Below are 27,111 nucleotides of genomic sequence, written 5' to 3'. Positions count from 1 at the left end.
ACGGTAATCCAAGCCTATGCCCCAACCAGTAATGCTGAAGAAACTGAAGTTGAACGGTTCTATGAAGGCCCACAAGACCTTTTAGATCTAACACCCAAAAAAGACATCCTTCTCATTATAGGGAACTGGAATGCAAAAGTAGGAAGTCAAGAAACACCTGGCGTAACAGGCAAATTTGGCCTTGGAGTACGGAATGAAGCAGGGCAAAGGATAATACAGTTTTGCCAAGAGAACACACTGGTCATAACAAACACTGTCTTCCAACAATACAAGAGAAGACTCTACACATGTACATCACCAGATGGCCAACATCAAAATCAGACTGATTATATTCTTTGCAGCCAAAGATGGAGACACTCTATACAGACAGCAATAACAAGACTGGGAGCTGACTGTGGCTCAGATCATGAACTCCTTATTGCCAAAATCAGACTTAAATTGAAGAAAGTAGGGAAAACCACTAGACCATTCAGGTATGACCTACATCAAATCCCTTATGACTATACAGTGGAAGTGAGAAATAGATTTAAGGGACTAGATCTGATAGACAGAGAGCCTGATGAACTATGGACGGAGGTTCATGACATTGTACAGGAGATAGGGATCAAGATCATCCCTATGGAAAAGAAATGCAAAAAGGCAAAATGGTTCTCTGAGGAGGTCTTCCAAATAGCTGTGAAAAGAAGAGAAGCAAAAAGCAAAGGAGAAAAGGAAAGATATTCTCATTTGAATGCAGAGTTCCAAAGAATAGCAAGGAGAGATGAGAAAGCCTTCCTCAGCGATGCAAAGAAATAGAGGAAAACAACAGAATGGGAAAAATTAAAGACCTGTTCAAGAAAATTAGAGATATCAAGGAAATATTTCATGCAAAGATGGATACAATAAAGGACAGAAATGGTATAAACCTAATAGAAACAGAAGATATTAAGAAGATGTGGCAAGAATACACAGAAGAACTGTACAAAAAAGATCTTCATGACCCAGATAATCACAATGGTATGATCACTCAGCTAGAGCCAGACATCCTGGAATGTGAAGTCAAGTGGGCCTTAGAAAACATCACTACAAACAAAGCTAGTGGATGTGATGGAATTCCAGTTGAGCTATTTCAAATCCTGAAAGATGATGCTGTGAAAGTGTGGCACTCAATATGCCAGCAAGTTTGGAAAACTCAGCAGTGGCCACAGGACAGGAAAAGGTCCGTTTTCATTCCAATCCCAAAGAAAGGCAATACTAAAGAATGCTTGAACTACTAAACAATTTCACTCATCTCACACGCTAGTAAAGTAATGCTCAAATTTCTCCAAGCTAGGCTTCAGCAATATGTGGACCGTGAATTTCCAGATGGTCAAGCTGGTTTTAGAAAAGGCAGAGGAACCAGAGATCAAATTGCCAACATCCACTGGATCATCGAAAAAGCAAGAGAGTTCCAGAAAAACATCTATTTCTGCTTTTTTGACTATGCCAAAGCCTTTGCCTGTGTGGATCACAATAAACTGTGGAAAATTCTGAAAGAGATGGGCATACCAGACCACCTGACCTGTCTCTTGAGAAATGTGTATGCAGGTCAGGAAGCAACAGTTAGAACTGGACACGGAACAACAGACTGGTTTCAAATAGGAAAAGAAGTACGTCAAGGCTGTAAATTGTCATCCTGCTTATTTAACTTATATGCAGATTTATTTAACTTATATGAGGCTGGCAGAAGCACAAGCTGGAATCAAGATTGACGGGAGAAATATCAATAACTTCTGATAGGCAGATGACACCATCCTTATGGCAGAAAGTGAAGAAGAGATAAAGAGCCTCTTGATGAAAGTGAAAGAGGAAAGTGAAAAAGTTGGCTTAAAGCTCAACATTCAGAAAACTAAGATCATGGCATCTGGTCCCATCACTTCATGGGAAATAGATGGGGAAACAGTGGAAACTGTCAGACTTTTTTTGGGGGGGGCGGTCCTCCAAAATCACTGCAGATGGTGATTGCAGCCATGAAATTAAAAGACACTTACTCCTTGGAAGGAAAGTTATGAACAACCTAGACAGCATATTCAAAAGCAGAGACATTACTTTGCCAACAAAGGTCTAGTCAAGGCTATGGTTTTTCCAGTGGTCATGTATGGATGTAAGAGTTGGACTGTGAAGAAAGCTGAGCACCGAAAAATTGATGCTTTTGAACTGTGGTGTTGGAGAAGACTCTTGAGAGTCCCTTGGACTGCAAGGAGATCCAACCAGTCCATCCTAAAGGAGATCAGTCCTGGGTGTTCATTGGAAGGACTGACGTTGAAACTCCTATACTTTAGCCACCTCATGAGAAGAATTGACTCATTGGAAAAGACCCTGATTCTGGGAGGGATTGGGGGCAGGAGGAGAAGGGGACAACAGAGGATGAGATAGCTGATGGCATCACCAACTCTATGGACATAAGTTTGAGTAAACTCCGGGAGTTGGTGATGGACAGGGAGGCCTGGCGTGCTGCGATTCACGGGGCTGCAGAGTCGGACCCGACTGAGCGACTGAACTGGACTGAATGATCTTTGTGGTGGTGATGCAGTCACTAAGTCATGTGTGACTCTTTGAGATCCCTGGAGTGTAGCCCGCCAGGTTCCTCTGTCCATGCAATTTCCCAGGCAAAAATCCCGGAATGGGTTGCCATTTCCTTCCCCGGGGGCTCTTCCTGACTCAGGGATCAAACCCATGGCTCCTGCATTGCAGGTAGATTCTTTACCTCTGAGCTGCCAAGGAAGCCCATCTTATAACTTTAATTACCATTTTAAAGGCCAAAACTCCAAATACAGTCATATAGAAAGCTACTAGGGATTAATATTTAAACATATGAATGAGGTAGGGGCACAGTTCAGCCCATAACATTACCCAAGGCAGAGAATCATCATGCATGTCACAGGAGAGTTAATTTTTCAGCACTGTTTTATTATACTTGACTTTAAAGAAACTCTTTTCTCCCTCATGGAAAAGTATTATCTGTTCTTCAATAAGATTCATTTGTGAGTGCATGTGATGTGCACTTTTTGTTAAAGTGATTCCCGACCTTTGGCAGGAGTAGATTATTAATGGTACCAAAGTATGTTAATAAAATTATGAAGGCACAAATCGAGGGTACATAGACTCAGATAGCCAGAACTCACCATTTGAACTAATAAATATCTGTAAAATTATTTTAAAGGAAAAAACAGATTTAGGAAATGCTTTTTTGTTGGTAAATTGAAATATATATAAAGAAAGATAGTAGATTCTAGAATCATTAAGAATTCAGTGATAACCAAAATAGCACAGTGAAAATTAGTGAGCTTATAGTCTCTGAGTCATCAATGACTTTTGAAAAGTTGCCAAAGCTTCTAAAGAAAATATTGTTTAGTGAATTTTAAGTGAAAATTAGATGCAATTATTTTCTTTGATGACAGGGTTTTAGAGAAATGCTGATTAGTGCTAAAAAAAATTGTCTGCCTATGTTGTCATCAACAATCTAATTTTTTCTTCAAGCATTCTCAACTAAAGCTATATTTTTTGTTTTAGAATTTTTTATTTAAGAATTCAGGGCTGCAAAGTTTCACATCTACTTTCTATTATTCAAAAATTTACAGGACTCTAAAATATTCTAATATTTGAAATACACAATATATGTACTATGTTATATGTTTGTAAGTACAGATCTCTGAATTTATTCAATCTATTTTTTTTCCCCTATGCCACATGAAGGCATGGGCTGTGTCTGTTTTGTGAATTATAGTAAATAACATATCAAGGAACTTACCTAGCAAGTGATTTTATAAATTCAAAGGTAAAAACTTTTCACCCTTCCAGTTGCTGATTAGATATGTAAAGAGATAGTCACCATTTCACCAAAACAATAAGAAAAACATGAACAAACTGAAAAGTAATGATTTTTCATAAACTCCAAGGTCTTGGGACCAACCACCTTCACTCTAGCACCTGCAGGGAAATACTGAAGCAAAGAATTTATTTCCTGGGCAGAAGCCACAGGATTCCCTGTAAGCCAATAGGAGGATTAGACTGGAAATTCTGCCAAATTATTGGAGGCTGAAATAACAGGCTAGCATAAGAATGAGAAGCAAGTGGATGCAATAGACACAATAACATTTCTGCAGACATTTCCTACAGAAACCTCAGAAATCTCTGAAGAAAATGTCCACTGGCCATAATGTAGCAAGGGCCCATAGCCCACAGAGAGAATGAGTAAATACACAGAAAGCTTTCCATTATGGAGCAAAAGGCCTGCTTTGCCAGGGGAAGAAAATCAACAAGTAGAATGGTGAAATTCCATTACAGCTGGGAGAGTGAACTCAGTACAGCCCCAGCCTCCATTTCACAGAAGGATGCAAAAAAGCCATAAGCTACAGGAAATAGAATCTAAAGGCTAGAGACCAGGAATATTGGAGAGTTAGGTATTGTTGCTTCAACCAAGAAAGGGATTAGGGTAGCAGAGAAAGTCTTACTCCTGAAAGAAAATAAGAACACTTGTGAGGGGCAAAAGATAATTGCATTGTAGGAACAAAAGATAATTGTTGCTACCTTCAACTGGAAGCATCTGTTTATGTACCAGATACTAGACTCCATACTTTATATGGCTTTACATACTTACCTAGAGGTGAGAAAGATAAATTTTACAGAATTTCATTGTCCACAGTTACCTACATATTAAGTGCTACATCCAAAATTTAAGCTCAGAACTCCATCCATTTTCTTTATTCTTTGTCCTTCTACCTCTTCAAAGCTAGAAAATAATTTATAGCCTAGGATAGCATTTTAATAGAAAATATGCCACCCCTTTTCCTGAAATAGAAAATATATTATTCTTAGCTCTGCTTTTTTTTTTTTTTTTAATAGTGTCAAGCAATTAGTATTATAAACAGTTAAGGAAGATAATCAGTCAAAATGGCCTGGCTTTGTCAAAAACAAAGAAAAAAGAAAATGCCCAATGAAAACTAGCAGAACCCTTACATAAACTAGCTTGACTGACTTTACAATGCTTCCTTTGAAAAGAAGAAAAGCATACATTCCAAAAGCTAAGAATCCCTCCTTCAGGAAAGTTATCATGCTTTTTCAACTCTACCACACTATCTTCCACTTAATATAATTAAATTTATTTTCATTGCTGTATTCCTTGTTACCACAGTATATTATATACCACATTATATGTGGTATAATATTTTTACAAATATATTTTAGAAAGTGAAAAATCTCTGTACCACAGCAAACAACTTTCAACAATTCTCTCTCTCTTTTTTTTTTTTTTTTTGGTATGTAATTTCTTTTGCTCACCTTGGGAACTTGGGAAGGCAATTAAGGAAAGAAATAAAATAGCCCCTGCTTTCTTTTTATAGTTTCACAACTGGCAGAAGTAACTATCTGGCTCTTTCTAGCTAAGGGATCATTAAAAATTTGCCACTTTGATGTGTCTACGGGGAAAAAAAAATAGTTTCTGTAAGAATTGCTCACAGGTTTCTGTATCTGCCAAAAGAGAACAAACAGAAAGAGACGAAGATGCTAGAAGTCTCAAGGGGCTTGTGAAAGATTTAGAAAGTGAGAAATCTCAATAATGCATTGTTCAAATTTCTTTTCATCAAACATGATGACATTACAATATTTTCCTTTATTGTTTCCATAGTAAAATCATTAGAAAAGACACATTTTTTTTTTTCCAAATTAAGTGAAGGTCATGAGGATATGAGCAAAGAATGGATTTTTCATTGATGTTTACAAAACCAAAATATAAATAATTTATTTCTGCCCACATAAATTTTACATTTTTAGCTAAAATCTTAATTTCTATTTATTTCATTTTTCTCTGCCTGTAGATTGTATTCGGGGAAACATAGACCTTCCTCTCTTTTTATTATTATAATAATAACACCACTTACTCAGATTCACTAGGGATTGCAATACAAAGAACATTTACCTCTCTCACTACTTAAAATGTCCTTAGCAGCTATAGCCCTGGTACAAAAGCTAGTTAAATTTAGACTTTCTTCAATTCTTCTAGCTAATTTTGGACACTTACCTTTTAAACTATGCTGCTTAGAATATGAATACAGGCCAAATACTGCAACTATACATTCTCTTGATAGAAATGAAGGTGGGCCATTATTTTTCCTGTATTTAAGCAAACTGTGAACCTTTTCTTGAAACAAAATGCACAGGTCATTCAAATTGCTCATTTAAATATGTACTAGGAAGATAATTCCACTGCTGAATAGCTAGAGTTATTACAGTTCCAACAATTTAACATATTTCTTCTGGCTATTGTGAAACTATTGTTTCTTCTCTGACTTCTGAGTTGCTGTTAATTTCTATCAAAATACTGGGAATTTCTTCCTAGCGATTAAGGATTGGAAAACTGGTTTAAGGGAATTTCAAACTGATCACATGGACCACAGCCTTGTCTAACTCAATGAAACTATGAGCCATGCCATGTAGGGCCACCCAATACAGATGGATCATGGTGAAGACTTCTGATAAAACGTGGTCCACTGGAGAAGGGAATGGCAAACCACTTCAGTATTCTTTCCTTGAGAAACCCATGAGTAGCATGAAAAGTCAGTTTGACATGTTAACCTTTTGCAAATGTTATTAGGATAAGCAATGGCTTTTGATAGTATACATAAGGTACTTCTATTTTGTTGCACTTAAATATTGTAAAATGATCATAAAAATGTGTTGTTTACTTTTAGAGAAGCAAAAATAATAAGAATTTAACTGCTTTTGTTTAGTCGCTAAGTACTCTACAACTCTTTTGAGACCCCATGGACTGTAGCCCACCAGGCTTCTCTGTCCATGGGATTCTCCAGGCAAGAAAGCTGGAGTTAGTTGCCATTTCCTCCTCCAGGGATCTTCCCAACCCAGGAATCGAACCAGCATTTCCTGCACTGGCAATCAGATTCTTCGCAACTGAGAAACCAGGGAAACCCAAGAATTTAGTTAGGAAGGTACTAACAGAATTTAGTGCTTCTATAAAAAAAAAAAAGTTGAGAAAAATGTCATAGATTTACAACTAATGCTATACACATGTATGATATTTTACTTTCATGCTGTTTATAGTAATTAAATTTTATTTTAACAATATAAATTGTTAAATCATTATGGAAATACATATAAAGCTAACATTTTGTTTTAATAAATAAAACACAGAAAACAGTGGAAAGTGATAGCAGAACCAAGCTGTCCATAAATAAATTTGGGGGGGAAAAAAACTACTATAGATTGAAAGGCAATACTTAACATATATTGCGATTCAGGTACTCACTTATGCCTTATGTAGTTGTTTTCAAGTTTAATTGTGTATAAGTACACTACACTGGTAACTCAGCTGGTAAAGAATCTGTCTGCAATGCAGGAGACCCCGTTGGATTCCTGAGTCAGGAAGATCCCCTGGAGAAGGGATAGGCTACCCACTCCAGTATCCCTGGGTTTCCCTGGTGGCTCAGCTGGTAAAGAATCCGCCTGCAATGTGGGAGACCTGGGTTCAGTCCCTAGGCTGGGAAGATCCTCTGGAGAAGGAAACAGCTACCCACTACAGTATTCTGGCCTGGAAAATTCCATGGACTACACAGTCCATGGGGTTGCAGAGTCAGACACGACTGAGTGGCTTTCACTTCACGCTACATTGAAGATAGTGGACCAACTTGGCTAAATTTTTTAAAAGTTTTGTTAGTTATTTAAGTTGTGTGTGTGTTAGTCATGTCTGCCTCTTTGTGACACCATGGACTGTAGCCTGCCAGACTCTTCTATCTATGGAATTTTCTAGGCAAGAATATTGGAATGGGTTGCCATGCCCTCCTCCAGGGGATCTTCCCGACCCAGGAATCAAACCTGGGTCTCCCGCATTGCAGGCAGATTCTTTACAGTCTGAGGCACCAGGGAAGTCACATGAACAAAAACGACATTTTAAGTTACATGAATAAAAATGGCATTTCAAGGCATTATATCTATGAATTCAGAGCTCGCATCACAAGTTTCAGAGTCTAAAATGTATTCATAAAGATGTCCAATGTACGCAGTTGATTAAAGAGGCCATTGCGATATAACAGAAACAACCCTTTTGAGAGTCGGAAGAAACAAATGTGCTCTGTGTTCATCCACTAACAACCTATGAGACCTTGGGAAAGTGAACAGAGCTCATTCTGTAACTTTTTCCTTTCAGAAAGATGAGGAAATTTGACTAAATGATCTCTAAGGCCTATTTAAATTTAAAAGTTGAAACTCCATCATTGCTGACTCTTTAATACTCATGAAAATGAACTACACATTTCTCTACATGCTGGGACTTTAAACCACCTAAGAGGCAAGGGTCCACATTACCCTTGTTATCTGCTGAATCTCAAGGCCCCCCTCAAAACTAAACACAGCAGAGGTGAGTCACTCAACAAAAAGTTGCTGAGTAAATGAACAAGTGCATCAATGAGTGAACATTTTGTCCTGATGACTATCTTTTTCTAGTTGTGAAACTATCTGGACTAGTCACTTTTCTTCATGTTTTAATATCACTCTAATTTTGTCATTATTATCAGAATGTTTGCTGTCCAAGTATAATGAATAAAAATTTCACCAGTAGTTTAGTTTTCTTTGCTGATTTGATGTGGGTAAGCTTGACATGGCTTCCCTGCTGACTCAGAAGGTAAAGGTAAAGAATCTTCCTGCAGTGTGGGAGACCTGGATTCGAAACCTGAGTCAGAGTCTGACACTTATCCACAAGCTTTAAAATTCCAAGAAGAAAATATTCTGCCTAAGAAGCAGAAAACTTAAAAATGTGGAACATCTGCCCTCAGTAGAATGATCTAGAAATTTTAGAACAGCTCTTACGCTGAGCACCAGAGATAATGGATAAAGAGCACTGGAACCTTACAAGGCTACGAAGCATCTCCAGGCCAAGATTTGGTGAATGGCAATCCAAAGAGAGTTGATTTTTAATTCTGGAACAGGTAGCTGAGACACAATGAGTATTTGCAGCATACTTGGGGGTCTCATAGGATGAGAAGCATCTAAGCTGAAATTCAGACCCATCCACACTGGAGCCCTGCTGAACAACCTGCACGTTAGGTGTGTGTGTGCGCAGGGGCTCAGTCTGTCCAACTCTGCGGCCCCAAGGGCTGTAGCCCACAAGGCTCCTCTGTCCACAGGGATGCTCCAGGCAAGAATGTTGGAGTGGGTTGCCCCAACCTCCTCCAGGCGATCTTCCTAACCCAGGGACAGAACCCAGGTTTCTTGCATTGCAGGCAGACTCTTTACCACCTGAGCTACCAGGGAAGCCCTGAAAAACTGAATCCCAGAAATAAGGATAAACAAACTTTCCTGCAACTCAAATCTCAGTCCCTGAAATTGGCATTAGACAGCCACACACTACTAGTGTCCCTGAGAGGTGCATGACAGAAGCAATGGGACTTGCCTCTAGAAGATAATGCTATACTAGGCTTCCAAATAATTCAATAAAGCAATTTTATTAAATGTAATGCATGGTACATAATAACAAATGAACGAAGCTAGCAGCAAAGTCACTCTTTATCTTTCTGGCAATAGATTTTATTTTCAGATAAAGTTTTCATTGAGATAAATTCCAAAGTCTTTATTTGTTCCCTGTTTCTTCTTATGTGTTTTAATCAAGACATAAATGAATCATCTAAAATCTGAGCTTTGCAACACTAGAAAAAATTTAAGAGTTATGCCAAAGTCACCCTTCAGTATTAAAAAAGTACTACATCTTTCTGATATGACAGCATTTCTTCTACTGCTAAAGTAAAATAATTTTGTCAAGGTAAGCATTTTTTACTCCAGTGCAAGGGAACTTTTCATGGAAAGATGGGCACAATAAAGGAGGGAAATGGTATGGACCTAACAGAAGCAGAAGATATTAAGAAGAGGTGGCAAGAATACACAGAAGAACTATATTAAAAAGATATTAATGAGCCAGGTAACCACGATGGTGTGCTCACTCACCTAGAACCAGACATCCTGGAGTGGAAAGTCAGGTGGGCCTTAGGAAGTATCACTGCAAACAAAGTTAGTGGTGGGGATGGATTCCAGCTGAACTATTTCAAATCCTAAAAGATGATGCTGTGAAAGTGCTGCACTCAATATGCCAGCAAATCTGGAAAACTCAGTAGTGGCCACAGGACAGGAAAAGGTCAGTTCTCATTCAAATCCCAAAGAAAGGCAATGTCAAAGATTGATCAAACTACCACACAATTGCACTCATCTTACACACTAGCAAGTTAATGCTGAAAATTCTCCAAGCGAGGTTTCAACAGTAAGTGAACCAGGAGCTTCCAGATGTACAAGCTGGGTTTAGAAAAGGCAGGAGGAACCAGAGATCAAATTGCCAACATCCATTGGATCATCGAAAAAGCAAGAGAGTTCCAGAAAAACATCTGCTTCTGCTTTATGGACTATGCCAAAGCCTTTGTGTGGATCAAAATAAACTGTGAAAATTCTTAAAGAGATGGGAATATGAGGCCACCCTACCTGCCTCCTGAGAAATCTGTATGCAGGTCAAGAAGCAACAGTTAGAACCAGATATAGTACAATGGACTGGTTCCAAATTGGGAAAGGTGTAAGTCAAGGCTGTATATTGTCACCCTGCTTATTTAACTTCTATGCAGAATACATCATGCAAAATGCCAGACTGGATGAAGCACAACCTGGAATCAAGATTGCCAGGAAAAATATCAATAACCTCAGATATGCAGGTGACACCACCCTTATGGCAGAAAGAGAGGAGGAACTAAAGTCACTTGAGGAAAGTGAAAGAGGAGAGTGAGAAAGCTGGCTTAAAACTCAGCATTCAGAAAATCAAGATCATGGCATCTGGTCCCATCACTTCATGGCAAATAGATGGGGAAACAATGGAAACAGTGACAGACTTTATTTCCTTGGGCTCCAAAATCACTTCAGATGGTGACTGCAGCCATGAAATTAAAAGGCACTTGCTCCTTGGAAGAAAATCTATGACCCCGGACTGTAGCCTACCAGGCTCCTCCGTCCATGGGATTTTCCAGGCAATAGTACTGGAGTGGGCTGCCATTTCCTTCTCCAGGGGATCTTCCCTACCCGGGAATTGAACCCAGGTCTCCTGCATTGTAGACAGATGCTTTACCATCTGAAGCACCAGGGAAGTCCCTGATGACCCACCTAGACAACATATTAAAAAGCAGAGACATTACTTAGCCTACAAATGTCCATCTAGCCAAACTATGATTTTTCCAGTAGTCATGTATGGATGTGAGATTTTGACCATAAGAAACCTGAGTGCTGAAGAATCAATGCTTTTAAACTGCAACTTGGAGAATACTCTTGAGAGTCCCCTGGATTCCAAGGAGATCACACCAGTCAATCCTAAGGAAATCAGTCCTGAATATTCACTGGAAGGACTGATGCTAAAGCTGAAACTTCAATACTTTGGCAAGCTCATAAGAAGAACTGATTCAATGGAAAAGACCCTGATGCTAGAAAATGAAGGCAGGAAGAGAAAGGGATGACAGAGGACAAGACGATTAAATGGCATCACCAACTCAATGGGCAGGAGTTTGAGCAGGCCACAGGAACATGTGATGGACAGAGAATCCTGGCATGCTGCAGTCCATGTAGTCACAAAGAGTTGGACATGACTGAGCCACTGAAATGAACTGAACTGAACTGGCATTATTAAATAGATGTGATTGGAGACATTCTGATATCTAGTTCAGTTTGTCTCTACCAATAACTTAAAAATTGTGTACTTATATTTGAAGAGGGAAATCTTATGAACTCCAAAAAAAAAATATGTGTTTGTAATATTTTAATTTCACACTTGGGAAATTGTTGTGTAGCTAGTAGGTTATACATGCAGTATGGACAATATATTTGTCTCAGAAGCAACAGTTAGAACTGGACATGGAACAACAGACTGGTTCCAAATAGGAAAAGGAGTACATCAAGGCTATATATTGTCACCCTGCTTATTTAACTTATATGCAGAGTACATCATGAGAAACGCTGGGCTGGAAGAAGCACAAGCTGGAATCAAGATTGCCGGGAGAAATATCAATAACCTCAGATAGGCAGATGACACCACCCTTATGGCAGAAAGTGAAGAAATAAAGAGCCTCTTGATGAAAGTGAAAGATCAGAGTGAAAAAGTTGGCTTAAAGCTCAACATTCAGAAAACTAAGATCATGGTATCCGGTCCCATCACTTCATGGCAAATAGATGGGGAAACTGTGGAAACAGTGGCTGACTTTATTTTGGGGGGCTCCAAAATCACTGCAGATGGTGATTGCAGCTATGAAATTAAAAGATACTTACTCCTTGGAAGAAAGGTTATGACCCACCCAGACAGCATATTAAAAAGCAGAGACTTTACTTGCCAACAAAATTCTGTCTAGTCAAGGCTATGATTTTTCCAGAGGTCATGTGTGGATGTGAGAGCTGCACTATAAAGAAAGCTGAGCACAGAATTGATGCTTTTGAACTGTGGTTTTGGAGAAGACTGTTGAGAGTCCCTTGGACTGCAATTAGATCCAACCAGTCCATCCTAAAGGAGATCAGTCCTGGGTGTTCATTGGAAGGACTGATGCTGAAGCTGAAACTCCAATACTTTGGCCACCTCGTGGGAAGAGTTGACTCATTGGAAGACCGTGATGTTGGGAAAGATTGAGGACAGGAAGAGAAGGGGATAACAGAGGATGAGATGGCTGGATGGCATCACCAACTCAATGGACATGAGTTTGGGTGTAGTCTGGGAGTTGGTGATGGACAGGGAGGCCTGGCATGCTGCGGTTCATGGGATCGCAAATCATCAGACACGACTGAGCGAGTGAACTGAACTGAAACATAGATATGTATGGCAGCAGAAATTGAAACAAGTCTTTTTTCTCTTTGAAAAGAATTTCCAAAATAGTATATGATCAAATACTGTTTTTTTTTAATTTAAAATTTTTCAGTAAAATGATATTACAGGAAAAAATTGAATGCAGACACATTAACTTTTCAGCATCTAGTCAAACTCTTGAACTTTAGTTAATCAGCAGTTATGATGCTGAGTTATATCAGAAGAAAACAATAAAAGAAGTGACAGAAATGGAAGATAAGATAAGAAAAAAGCAAGGATATAGGTTCTGTGGGCTAAGTTGCTTCAGTCATATCTGAGTCTTTAAGACCCTACAGACTGTAGCCCACCAGGCTCCTCTGTCCATGGGATTCTTCAGGCAAGAATACTGGAGTGGGTTGCCATTTCTTCCTCCAGAGGATCTTCCCAACCCAAGTGTCAAACCCACATCTCTTAAGTCTCCTGCATTGGCAGGCAGGGTCTTTACTGTTGTTGCAAACTGAGCAGAGAGTTAAAAGAGGTAAATTTTGGTACAGAAATGGACAAAAGGACAACAGCCTTGGTTCTCAAGGACTTCCGCAGGAGAGTGGGGAGTGGTCCAGGAGAAAAAACAGTTGAAGGTGCTGAAAAAAAAAAAAAAAAAAGTTTGCTACTTGAGTAGAAGGAGGCATACTTATTTGTTGGTAATTCCAAAATTCTAACTCTCTTTCTACCTTATCTAAGGATGGTCTTCATACAGGTTTTAAGTAACTTAACAGCCCACAGCTGGCACTTAACTCTGTGCTGGGCACTGTTCAAAGTTAAGCCCAGCCTATGAGGTTGCGTCGGAGAAGGCAATGGCACCCCACTCCAGTACTCTTGTCTGGAAAATCCCATGAACGGAGGAGCCTGGTAGGTTGCAGTCCGTGGGGCCATGAAGAGTCAAACACGACTGAGAGACTTAACTTTCACTTTTCACTTTCATGCATTGGAGAAGGAAATGGCAACCCACTCCACTGTTCTTGCCTGGAGAATCCCAGGGACGGGGGAGCCTGGTGGGCTGCCGTCTATGTGGTTGCACAGAGTCGGACACGACTGAAGCGACTTAGCAACAGCAGCAGGATGAGGTTGCACAGTTTGGACCCATCAGAAAGTGGCCTGTGAGTAGTATTTAGTCACTATAATCCAGCTGCCTCTTTGCCAGCCAAGTGCTATACCTGGTGCCTCAACTAAGAGACCTTACAATGGCATCTTCCCCTACTTTATGCATAAGGTGCTATATGCCAGTGGTGACCCAACCAAGGTGTTTGATACATGTAACTCAGGTAATCTTCCCAACAGCAAAGATATAGAGAATAGCACTGTGTTAATAGTATTTGCACAGCACTTACTATATTATCTTAAAATCTCACAACTATGAAATATCAGTTAAATATTATTCCCATTTTATGTATGAGGTACACAAAAATTATGTTACTAAACCAAAGAGATACAGAAGGTGGTAGCAAGCCTGGTGTATGAAACTGGGAAGCCTAGTCCAAAATCCATGCTCTTAGTAAAGACTCCTCTTAACCTCTCTCATCTGTTTCTTTTACCACATTCTGCATCCTAATCTTCCTTGCTCCTTTTCTCTCTTATTTATTTCTTTTTACTTTCACTATCCCTTTATGCTCTCTGTCCAGATCAGTCTAAAGTGGGCTAAAATATTAATTGAATATTTCTGGATAACTGGTTACTGATTCATAAAGAAATGATTGCTCTCTTTTGAAAGTCACAAAAACATAGATTTTAATCTTCTATTAAATATAGTTACTGTTTGTGCTTTCAATGACAAATGTTTATACCCACATATCTCCCAAGTAAACTAGTTTACTAATACAAAACCTAAGTTTTGGTTAATTTTTGTCAAAGGGTTGAAAAACCATAATTCTTTATAAATATAATCTCTTGATCAAAACACATTGTACTTGGTTTAAATGACTTCACATGTTAATATCATAAAGTTAATATAAGTATCATCTTTAAATGGAATTTGATATTTATTTTACATGAACATCTCAATTATGAAAGGAAACTTGAGCATAAATTGTCAGGCATTTAATATTCGTTTGAATTTGTTCTACCTTCCTTCCTTTTGCCTATTCCATAGCAGTTAACTAATCTGGGGGTAATATGTTACTTAGCAATACTACAAAAGTATCAATAATTTTGCCTCAAATTTAAAAAAAAAAAAAACATGTTTTTTAACTGACATCACATCAAATTGATCCATATTCAAGATATAATTAATGCTTTTTAAAAGAGGCTAAATACCTCACAATTTATTTCTCAGAATAAACAATTTATTCCTCAGAATCAAGCAGGAAGAGAGTCCCTTACCACAGATGCATAGAAACAAGAAGATAACCATGGTGTAAGATGTGGCTGGAACTTAGAGTTTAAAGGCAATGACCATTTAACATTATTGAAGATAATATATCTCATCCCAAGTTTTCCTCTGGAATATTTTCAAAGGACCACAGAATCAGACAGATACACAGAAGCATGCATATATGATATGAATGAATAGAATTAAACAACCACCCAGATATGTAACCCCAAAGATATGGTTTCTATAATTAATGTACAACCCCAGAGAAAGGTTTTCTATAATTTTAATTTTCATACACACATTTATATGATGACACATAAAACCTTGTCAAAATCTTCAAAAACAGAGATCAAATAAATATATTGTTTAAATATTAAACATTTAGATTGTTATGCCACTGTATTTTCCACGGCAGATTGTGAATGTCATGTAGGGGACATATCTCCAGTTCTGAAGGGCGCATCACACTCTCACTAGCCATTTGAGGTCTGACCATGGTGACTCTACAAAGAGCTGCTACAAACAACATATCCAGCCTTCAAACACACTCAGAGCCTGCATTTCTAAAAATAAAATGATATTTTGTGTGAATGACTAGAATAAATTATATGAACATGATGCCAGACGTTTTATATGGAATTATTTGAAAAATTTCCCTGGTACATGAAATGAAGTGAAATGAAGTGAAAGTCATTCAGTTGTGTCCGACTCTTTGTGATCCCATGGAATCTACAGACCAGAATACTGGAGTGGGCAGCTTTTCCCTTCTCCAGGGGATCTTCCCAATCCAGGAATAAAACCCAGGTCTCCCGCATTACAGGCAGATTCCTTACCAGTTGAGCCACAAGGGAAGCCCAAGAATACTGGAGTGGGTAGCCTGTCACATATTCAAGATTAGCAAGGTTCACATTGAGAGAGGAATAGAGAAATACACCTACCTCATCACCCTGCTCTCATGTATAAATAAGGGCTGATAGCAATTGTAACTGTCCTGTAAAAGTCAAAGTACTTTGCAGAAAGTAAAATTTGGACAAAAGAATATATTTAGGCAAATGAATAATTTTATTTTAAAGCTCTAAGCACTATCTTTGAGAAATATATTTTAACAATTTTTCCAGTTTATGTTACAAGAGATTAATGCATAAGTTTTATTTTTTTAAATTTAAGTATAGTACTTTGGCCACCTGAGTAAAGAACCAATTCATTGGAAAAGACCCTGATGCTGGGAAAGATTGAAGGCAGGAGAAGAGGGCAGCAGAAGATGAGATGGTTAGATAGCATCAGTGACTCAATGGACATGAAATTGAACAAACTCCAGAAGATAGTGAAGGACAGGGAAGCCTGACGTGTTGCAGTCCATGGGGTCACAGAGTCGGACACAACTTTGTGACTGAACAACAATAGCTGATTTACAATGGTATGTTACTTTCTGCTGTACAGAAAAGTGCTTCAGTTTTATATATATATATATATATATATATATATATACTCTCTTTTTAATATTTTTGTTCCTTTATGGTTTATTGTAAAATTATGAATGTAGTTCTCTGTGCTGAAAGAATGAATTTTAAACAAATAGGTTAAAGTATTGGAAAATAAGTACTTAAATAGTTGGAAAAACTATGGGCACTATAAAACAATATTAAATTTCCAGAACATCTGATTGCTGTTCTCCTTTTTCAGTTTCTGGTTTTTATCAGATTTGAGACAGTCTCTTCAAGAGTGTTTTTATCCTATTTTCATCATGTGTAATAAATTAAATTCATATATAAGTGCACATATTAATTCCATACACCTTATAATAAAAGAACCAGAAATAGTAACTCATAGAATAAAACAAAAAGAGCAATCATCAGATTAAATTCCCCAAATTTATTGATTACATTTCATATAATGTCTATAGCTTTGATCAGATTAGAGTCTTTGGAACTCTTTAATCATACAAATACTCAAAATTCTCAAGTGATGTTACAGACAGATAAAATAGTGGTAAAAATTTTGCCCCTGAGATACTTTGTTCTCTAATTTGAAAATATGCTTATTATAAATTGGTTTATAATAATGAAATTTCAAACACATTAAATTGTATTTTTAAAGTGCAATCATTTTTTTTAAATTATACCCTGGATTTTCATTCATCTGTATTCCCTTAAATAAGTTGAATAATTACCAATTATTAATTTGGATGTTTTTTCTCTTTTCCCAGTGAGTAGTCTCAAAACAATAAACAATTCAGTTTTCCATCAAAAAGTGGGAAATTCATCAGTGATCATGTCAACATACACAAATTTCAATGTACACAAAACAGAGTTTTATCCCATTTCTCAAAGATATTAATATCTATTTACACACCATGTCCAACTTTAAGCATTCATGGTCTAAAATTCAGCAATGTTTGCTTTTTTTTAAGATTCATACCATATGAATTCATAATGTTATGAGAAAAGAACTAATCATTTTCCATTAATCCTAGTAGGACTCCTAGGTAAGACCTCCTAGTAAAGCAGCTTGGAGCTCTTCCTCTCCATTGGTCTGTCTGAAAGTGAAAGTCGTTCAGTCGTGTCTCTTTGCGACCCCATAGACTATATAGTCCATGGGATTCTCCAGGCCAGAATACTGGAGTGGGTAGGCTTTCCCTTCTCCAGGGGATCTTCCCTATCCAGAGATCGAACCGAGGTCTCCCACATTTGCAGATGGATTCTTTACCAGCTGAGCCACAAGGGAAGTCCAAGGATACTGGAGTGGGCAGATTTCAAGTGGATCTTTCCGACTCAGGAATCCAACTGGGGTCTCCTGCATTACAAGCAGGTTCTTTACCAGCTGAGCTATCAGGGAAGCCCATTCATCTGCCTAAACCCCGCTTGTTCAAACAAGGCTGATAAACCCTGGCTCCAGTCTGATTGCCTATAACATCCTGTTCCGTGTCTTTAGCAACCCATGTTTCTCCATACTTTACAAGAATTTAAACAGTAAACCATTCTTGGGGGGGGGGGGGGGAGAAAATGAACACCATCTTAATCTATCTTCTAAAATGTTTGTGTGTGTTCCTTCCACAGACCGCTATCTTAGAGCTGTTCTCATTTTGCAATGTTTTAATAAAGGCCTGGGGCTTCTCAGGTGGCTCAGTGGCAAGGAATCCTGCCATCAAATCCAACTGACATGGCTTGGATTCTGGGTTGGAAAGATCACCTGGAGAAGGAAATGACAACCAATTCTAGTATTCTTGCCTGGGAAATGCCAAAGATAGAGGAGCCTGGCAGGCTACAGTCCATGGGGTCACAGAGTCAGATACAACTTAGCAACTAAACCACAACAATAAAGGCTTAAGCTAATGGTTTTAGGTGGATGCTACACTTTCTACATTTTAATACACTTTTTCTTGTTGTTCAGCTGCTAAGTCACTTCCAACACTTTGTGACACCATAGACTGCAGCACGCCATGCTTCCCTGTTCTTCACCCTCTCCTGGAGTTTGCTCAAACTCAAGTTCATTGAGTCAGTGATGCCATCCAACCATTTCATCCTCTGCTGCCCCCTTCTCCTCTTGCCTTCAGTCTTTCCCACTGTCAGGGTCTTACCCAACGAGTCAGCTCTTCAGATCATTTGGCCAAAACACTGGAGCTTCAGCTTCAGCATAAATCCTCCCAATGAGTATTCAGCATTGATTTCCTTTAGGAATGACTGGTTTGATCTCCTTGCTGTCCAAGGGACTCTCAAGAGTCTCCTCCAGCACCATAATTCAAAAGCGTCAATTCTTCAGTGCTCAGCCTTGTTTGTGGTCCAATCCTCACATCCATACATGACTACAAGAAAAATCATGGTTTTGACTATACAGACCTTTGTTGGCAAAGTAATGTCTCTGCTTTTTGATATACTGTCTAGGTTTGTCATAGCTTTCCTTCCAAGGAGCAAGCTTCTTTTAATTTCATAGCTGCAGTCATCACCCACAGTGATTTTGCAACCCAAGAGAATAAAATGTGGCACTGTTTCCACTTTCTCCCCACCTAATTGCCATGAGGTGATGGGACCAGATGCCATCTCAGTTTTTTGAATATCGAGTTTTAAGCCAGCTTTTTCACTCTCCTCTTTCACTCTCATCAAGAGGCTCCTTAGGTCCTCTTTGCTTTCTGCCACTAGGGTGGTATCATCAGCGTATTGGAGGTTGTCGATATTTTTCTCACCAATCTTGATTCCAGCTTTTTTTCATCCAGCTCAGTATTTCACATGATGTACTCTGAAAATGCAAGTTGCTCAGTCATGTCTGACTCTTTGCAACCCCAAGGACTGTATAATCCATGGGATTCTCAAAGCCAGAATACTGGAGTGGGTAGCCATTCCCTTATCCAGGGGATCTTTCCAACCTAGGGATCAAATCCAGGTCTCCAGCATTGCAGGCAGATTCTTTACCAATTGAGCCACCAAGAAAGCCCATGATGTACTCTGCATAGAAGTAAATTAATCAGGGTGACAATATACAGCCTTGTATATTGTCCATTATTTCTAGCAGTCCATTATTCCATGTCAGGTGTAACTTGCTTCTGGTGGCTCAGATGGTAAACAATCTGCCTGCAGTGTAGGGGACCCAGGTTCAGTCTCTGGATTGGTAAGATCCCCCAGTGAAGGGAATGGCTATCCACTCCAATATTCTTGCCTGGAGAATTCCATGGACAGAGGAGCCTGGAGGGCTATTATAGTCCATGGAGTCACAAAGAATCAGCCATGACTGAGTGACTAACACTTTAATACTCTATTTGTTATTTCTCTATTCTTTTTCAAATTCTTCTTTCCCCATTTAGGTTATTATGGAATACTTTATCCTTTTATTAAGATTATACTCTCAAAACTTACAGATTTAGGTACTCAGTATTCCTTAAAAAATTGGAAACATCCATGAAACCTGTATCTATTTATTTCTAAGAAATATACTGTAAAAGGAAATTTACCAGGGTACATTGCTAAGATCTTTGTCACTCTGGTTTGTCTTTAGAATCTAAAAGCTGATATAGAAGTCTCTGAAATAAAAAGGAAGAGATAAAATTTTATAACACAAGTAATAGACAGCTGTAGCATTTATATCACACATAGCATGATTCATGAGTTTCTTTACATGTCTTCATAAATTATAGCATTGTCTTTGTTTACAGCTTCTCAGAAGCACCACTGGAAGCTCAGATGTGGGCGCCCCAGCCAACAGCACAGAGGGGTGCAGGGGAGCCACAAGGAAGCCCCTTCTGATGCCCCAAGGAGCAAGCCGACCCCTTCCAGGCTCCAAGAACACCACAAAGCAATATGAAACCTGTTCATGAGAGGAGTCAGGAATGCCTTCCACCAAAGAAACGAGACCTCCCCGTGACCAGCGAGGATATGGGGAGAACCACCAGCTGCTCAACTAACCACACACCCTCCAGTGATGCTTCTGAGTGGTCCCGAGGGGTTGTGGTGGCCTGGCAGAGCCAGGCGGGAGCCAGAGTCAGCCTTGGGGGTGACGGAGCCGAGGCCATCACTGGCCTGACGGTGGACCAGTATGGCATGCTGTATAAGGTGGCTGTGCCACCTGCCACCTTCTCCCCAACTGGCCTCCCGTCTGTGGTGAACATGAGCCCCTTGCCCCCCCCCAAAAAAAAGGAGAGGAAAACTAACCCCCCAAACCAGGTTAATATTATATTTAATTTATTTATTGATTGATATAATGACTGTTTTTGATATTATAGTGTTTATAACATTTATAATAGCTACTTTGTTTATTTAAAATATATACTACATAATTCACAAAATATATGCAATATATCACATAGGCTATTATGTTATAATATTTTATATAGCATATATTTCATTTACTTTCATAATGTAGATTATATGTTACATGTTTCATCCAGCCCAGCATTTCACATGGATATACTCTGAAAATGAAAGCTGCTCAGTCATGTCTGACTCTTTACATTCCCATCTCCTATTGGATCATCAAAAAAAGCAAGAGAGTTCCAGAAAAACATCTATTTCTGCTTTATTGACTATGCCAAAGCATTTGACTGTGTGGATCACCAGAAACTGTGGAAAACTCTGAAAGAGAAGGGAATACCAGACCACCTGACCTGCCTCTTAAGAAATCTGTATGCAGGTCAGGAAGCAACAGTTAGAACTGGACATGGAACAACAGACTGATTCCAAATAGGGAAAGGAGTAGATCAAGGCTGTATATTGTCACCCTGCTTATTTAACTTATATGCAGAGTACATCATGAGAAATGCTGGGCTGGAGGAAGCACAAGCTGGAATCAAGATTGCTGGGAGAAATATCAATAACTTCAGGTATGCAGATGACACCACCCTTATGGCAGACAGTGAAGAAGAACTAAAGAGCCTCTTGATGAAAGTGAAAGAGGAGAGTGAAAAAGGTGGCTTAAAACTCAACACTCAGAAAACTAAGATCATGGCATCGGGTCCTATCACTTCACGGCAAATAGAGGGGGAAACTGTGGAAACAGTGACAGACTTTATTTTGGGGGGGCTACAAACTCACTGCAGATGGTGACTAAAGTTATAAAATTAAAAGACACTTACGCCTTGAAAGAAAAGTTATGACCAACCTTGACAGCATATTAAAAAGCAGAGACATTACTTTGCTGACAAAGGTCCATCTAGTCAAGGCAATAGTTTTTCCAGTAGTCATGTATGGATGTGAGAGTTGAACTATAAAGAAAGCTGAGAACTGAAGAATTGATGCTTTTGAACTGTGGTATTGGGGAAGACTCTTGAGAGTCCCTAGGACTGCAAGGAGGTCCAACCAGTCCATCCTAAAGGAAATCAGTCCGGAGTATTCATCAAAAAGACTGGTGCTGAAGCTGAAACTCCAATAATCTGGTCACCTGATGCAAAGAACTGACTCATTTGAAAAGACACTGATGCTGGGAAAGATTGAGGGCAGGAGGAGAAGGGGACAACAGAGGATGAGATGGTTGGATGGCATCACAAACTCAATGGACATGAGTTTGAGTAAACTCCGGGAGTTGGTGATGGACAGGGAGGCCTGATATGCTGCAGTCCATGGGGTCACAAAGACTCGAACATGACTGCGAGACTGAACGGACCTGAATTGTTGCCCTGAAAAAATTTGCTAAGTCTGTTCTTTTTAAGCATGTCAGTGATCAAAGACACTTCTGAAGCATTCTCAGTTAGAGATGTCAGATCAAGGTCACCTTACAATATCAGAAACCAACACTCATTTGTGTGAAATCCCCAACACTCCCTTATACACAACCATCATCTTAAAACACACTAACTTAACAGAGACTCAAATTAAAACTCACAAGAGTTCTGTCTGATTTGGCCGAGGTATTGGATGAAGGAGGCATCTCTTCTGAATACTAATGACCACGGCCAATGTTCCTGAGGATTTGTTACCAAATGAACCATTAAACACAAACTTTAAAACAAAAACAGAAAATGAAGAATATTTTTAATGAAAACCAGGAATAGTATACTGGAGAAACAAGTAAAACTCTTCTCAGGAAAGTGCCTGAAATCATTCCTAAAATACTGAAATATCATATTTAGTGTACATATAAACTATATAAAATCACAAGACATAAGAAGAAATAAAGTACACTATCAAGATTCCACACAAAAAAGTTAAAAGAATTATTTAAAATAAAGTATTAATAAAATTATTAAGTTTGAAATATAAATATGGAACAGCAACATATATAAAGAAAAAAAACTGAAATTACATGTATGGAACTAACTAATATGTAGAATTAGCTATTATAAATATGGAAAAACTTATTTGAACAAAAGAATCTTTATAAAAACATAGAAATGCAACTTATAATACATGGAATTTTAAAATTCAGTGGATATGATAATGACTATTAAAAAAAGCTGCAGAGAAATTCACTAATGAAGAATAAGAGCTAGGCAAATTTTCCAGAAAATAGCATGGACAATGAAAGAAACGGAAAATATGCTAATGTGTTTAAGAATGGAAGACGAAGAACTTCTTTTGAGAAAGTCAGCAGATGACAAAATTGAGAGAATATCTGAGAAATTTTAGAACTGCTCATTTAGAATCAACAGTTTTTAAAACCACAATGAAACTCTAGAAATAAACAAACAAAACTTAAAAGACCACCTAAATAAACTTAACTGACACTTCAAAAAAGGAAAAGGATAGAAGAAATACTTGATAGTTTAGAAACACAAATCAGCAAGGAATTACAATTAAATATCTGAGTTCTAAATGGCAACTCATATTCAAAAAAAGAATCAAACATTATCAACAGACTTCTGAGAAAAGATTAATGGCCATCTATATCTTTTAAAAGAATGAAAGTTTACAGGAATATCTCCAACACAACTGTATATGTATATCTAATGACATACTAAATTCCAGTAAAAAGCTCTAAATATTAAAGGAAAGATAGAGCGAAGATAGATTTCCTCAGTTAAGCATGCATGTAAAAATTTAGATATGGAGGATGAATTTTCAAACCAGTTGAAAAAGAGTGTAATAGAGATTCTCAATCAAGTCATGTGTTTGCTTTATGTAAATCATTAATTTGAACTCTTTTTTATAATTTTATTTCCTTTTGAATAAAAATCTCAAAGGCAGTATGCCCTCCTATACTGTAATGTAATTTAGATTTATGATTTGGGCAATGTCATATTGTTAACTTTCAAGTAAAAAATTTCAGGGTTATATTTTTAAAATAGATTGATAAATTTTATTTCATTAATGAGATTTTATTCATTGGAAGACACTACCAAAAAAAAACAAGGAAAGCCATATACCAGAAGAAAGTATATATTGCAAATATTATCAGAAAAAATTATATAAGGCTGCTTCTAACTAATGGGGAATCAACAAGCACTGAAACAGGGAAAATTGGGAAACATATGAACAGGTCTTTTACAGAAGATTCATAAATAGCTAATAAAATGTGAAGTGATTCTCAATTGCATTAATAATCAAGAAAATGAAAATTAAGAGACCATAACTTATATGCAGAGTATTTCATAAGAGATGCTAGGCTGGATGAAGCACAAGCTAGAATCAAGATTGCGGGAGAAATATCAATAACCTCAGATACGCAGATGACACCACCCTTATGGCAGAAAGTGAAGAGGAACTAAAAAGCCTCTTGATGAAAGTGAAAGGGGAGAATGAAAAGTTGGCTTTAAGCTCAACATTCAGAAAGCTAAGACTATGGCATCTGGTCCCATCACTTCATGGCAAATAGATGGGGAAAAAGTGGAAACAGTGGCAGACTTTTTTGGGGGGCCTCCAAAATCACTGCAGATGGTGACTGCAACCATGAAATTATTTTTTTTATTTTTTTCATTTATTTTTACTAGTTGGAGGCTAATTAGTTTACAATATAGTAGTGGTTTTTGACATACATTGACATGAGTCAGCCATGGATTTACATGTGTTCCCGATCCTGATCCCCTCTCCCACCTGCTTCCCCATCCCATCCCTCTGGGTCTTCCCAGCGCACCATGAAATTAAAAGATGTTTACTCCTTGGAAGAAAAGTTATGACAAGCCTAGACAGCATATTAAAAAGCAGAGACATTGCTTTGCTGACAAAGATCTGTCTAGTCAAGGCTATGGCTTTTCCAGTGGTCATGTATGGATGTGAGAGTTGGACTGTGAGGAAAGCTGAGCGCTGAAAAATTGATGCTTTTGAACTGTGGTGTTGGAGAAGACTCTTGAGAGTCCCTTGGACTGCAAGGAGATTCAACCAGTCCATCCTAAAGGAGATCAGTCCTGGGTGTTCATTGGAAGGACTGATGCTGAAGCTGAAACTCCAGTACTTTGGCCACCTCGTGTGAAGAGCTGACTCATTGGAAAAGACCCTGATGCTGGGAGGGATTGGGGGCAGGAGGAGAAGGATAGACAGAAGATGAGATGATTGGGTGGCATCACTAACTCAATGGGAGGGGTTTGGGTTAACTCCAGGAGATGGTGATGGACAGAGAGGCCTCGTGTGCTGTGGTTCATGGGGACACAGAGTTGGACACGACTGAGCGACTGAGCTGAAGATATTTTAACACTATGACAGGCAAAATTTTGAAAGTTAATAATATTAAGAACTATGAGAACTCAAATACTTGGCAGTAGTAGTGAAAATTAGTACAGTCACTTTGAAAACAGTAAAAAAAAAAAAAATTGGCAAATTCTCTAAATAAGCCTGCAATTCCACTCTTAGACATATAGATATAGAGAACAAACAAGTGGTTACCAGCAGAGAGGGGTAGGGGGAGTTGTTATTATGTAATATGTTTAAACTGAGTATATCTTATAAACATTCAAACTGTGAATCGCTGTTGTACACTTGAAAGTAATATAAGTTTTTAGGGCAACTATATTTAAATAACAAAACAGAAACAAAAATTGTAGAGCTTTCTCCAGCTGGCAGAAGTCAGAGAAGTAAAGTTAGAGAATTTCAATTTATGAGAAGGACTAGACTACATTGCTGCTTTGAAGATGGATGAGAGACGGGGGGTGAGGGAACACTTAAAGGAACACAGGTGGCCTCAAGGAATTGAGAATGATCCTTGATTGACAGCCATGGAGAATTCATTGTTAAATTCATTTAGGTAGTGGATTAAAACCTAATGCCTTAAAACTAGAAAAAGAACAGATAGTACTGATCAGCTGTGCTATAATAAGGAAGCAACAAAAAATGTAATTGTTGAGGCTTTTATCATCTTTCCTTACCTGAGTATAATTACTTAATTATTTACCAATTTATATTATTTATGTTTTCTAAGTACATATACACATGGCATAGAAATATGTTTAACTTCCAACTGGAAAATTTTGTAAAGAATTACTTAGTGGATAAAAGAAAAAAGTTTCTGTCCTGATGACATTTAGGACAAAAACTGGCCCTGATCTAGGAATAATTATTTGGGGAATTTGGGAATAATTATTTCGCACAGTTCTTGTCCATAGAAACACATACCCTAGAGCAAAAGTAGGAAGGCTGTTGACAATTAAATCAACACTACTTGTCTAAAGACACCATTTAAACAAATTGTTGGAAGTTGACAAGATTGTTAAGTTTGGAATTAGAAGTATCTTCTCAATATACATAACTTTTGACTTAAATTTTAAATTTACTGAAAGTATTCATTTAGCTTTAAAAATAGAGCCATGGACAACATATATAAACAAAATTCAATTTAACCAATTATTTCTTCCATTTCTCAGCCCATCTCACCCAAAGAACTGAATTTGATTTTGAAATCTGTGTTATCCTGTGAAGTGAAGTGAAGTGAAATTGCTCAGTCGTGTCCGACTCTTTGCAACCCCATGGACAGCAGCCTGCACCAGGCTCCTCCATCCATGGGATTTTCTAGGCAAGAGTACTGGAGTAGGTTGCCATTTCCTCTCCAGTTACCTAAAGATTTTTTTCAGTTACTGTTGTCTCAAAATGTTTTTACTCTAGAATATAATCAGTCGATTTCCAATGATGCAATTTTTAAATGAAAGGGCTTTGAAATCTCAGCTTGTCAAGTAAAGAGAGAGATTTCTTGTATGAATGAAACAGATTTTTTTTTTATAACTCAGCTGATAATGTTGTTGCGCAGAGAACTTTTTTTTTTTTAATTGGGCTACAGTTGCCTTACAAAGTTGTGTTAGTTTCTGCTGTGGTTGGTGGTTTAGTCACTAAGTCATGTCCGACTCTTGAGATCTCATGGTCTGTAGCCTGCCAGGCTCCTCTGTCCATGGGATTTTCCAGATGAGAATACTGGAGTGGCTTGCCATTTCCTTCTCCAGGGGATCTTCCTGACCCAGGAATCGAACCCCGGTCTCCAGCATTCAAGCAGATTCTTTACCAACTGAGCTATGAGGGAAGCCCAAGGAAGCAAATCATCTGTACATATCAAGGAACATAATCAAGGAACGTCTGTACACAATCAAGGA

This window comes from Odocoileus virginianus, chromosome 14 (genome assembly GCF_023699985.2).
Source record: "Odocoileus virginianus isolate 20LAN1187 ecotype Illinois chromosome 14, Ovbor_1.2, whole genome shotgun sequence".
Classification (NCBI taxonomy): Eukaryota; Metazoa; Chordata; class Mammalia; order Artiodactyla; family Cervidae; genus Odocoileus; species Odocoileus virginianus.
The sequence above is the reverse complement of the archived record's forward strand: the minus strand, read 5'-3'. Positions refer to the sequence as shown.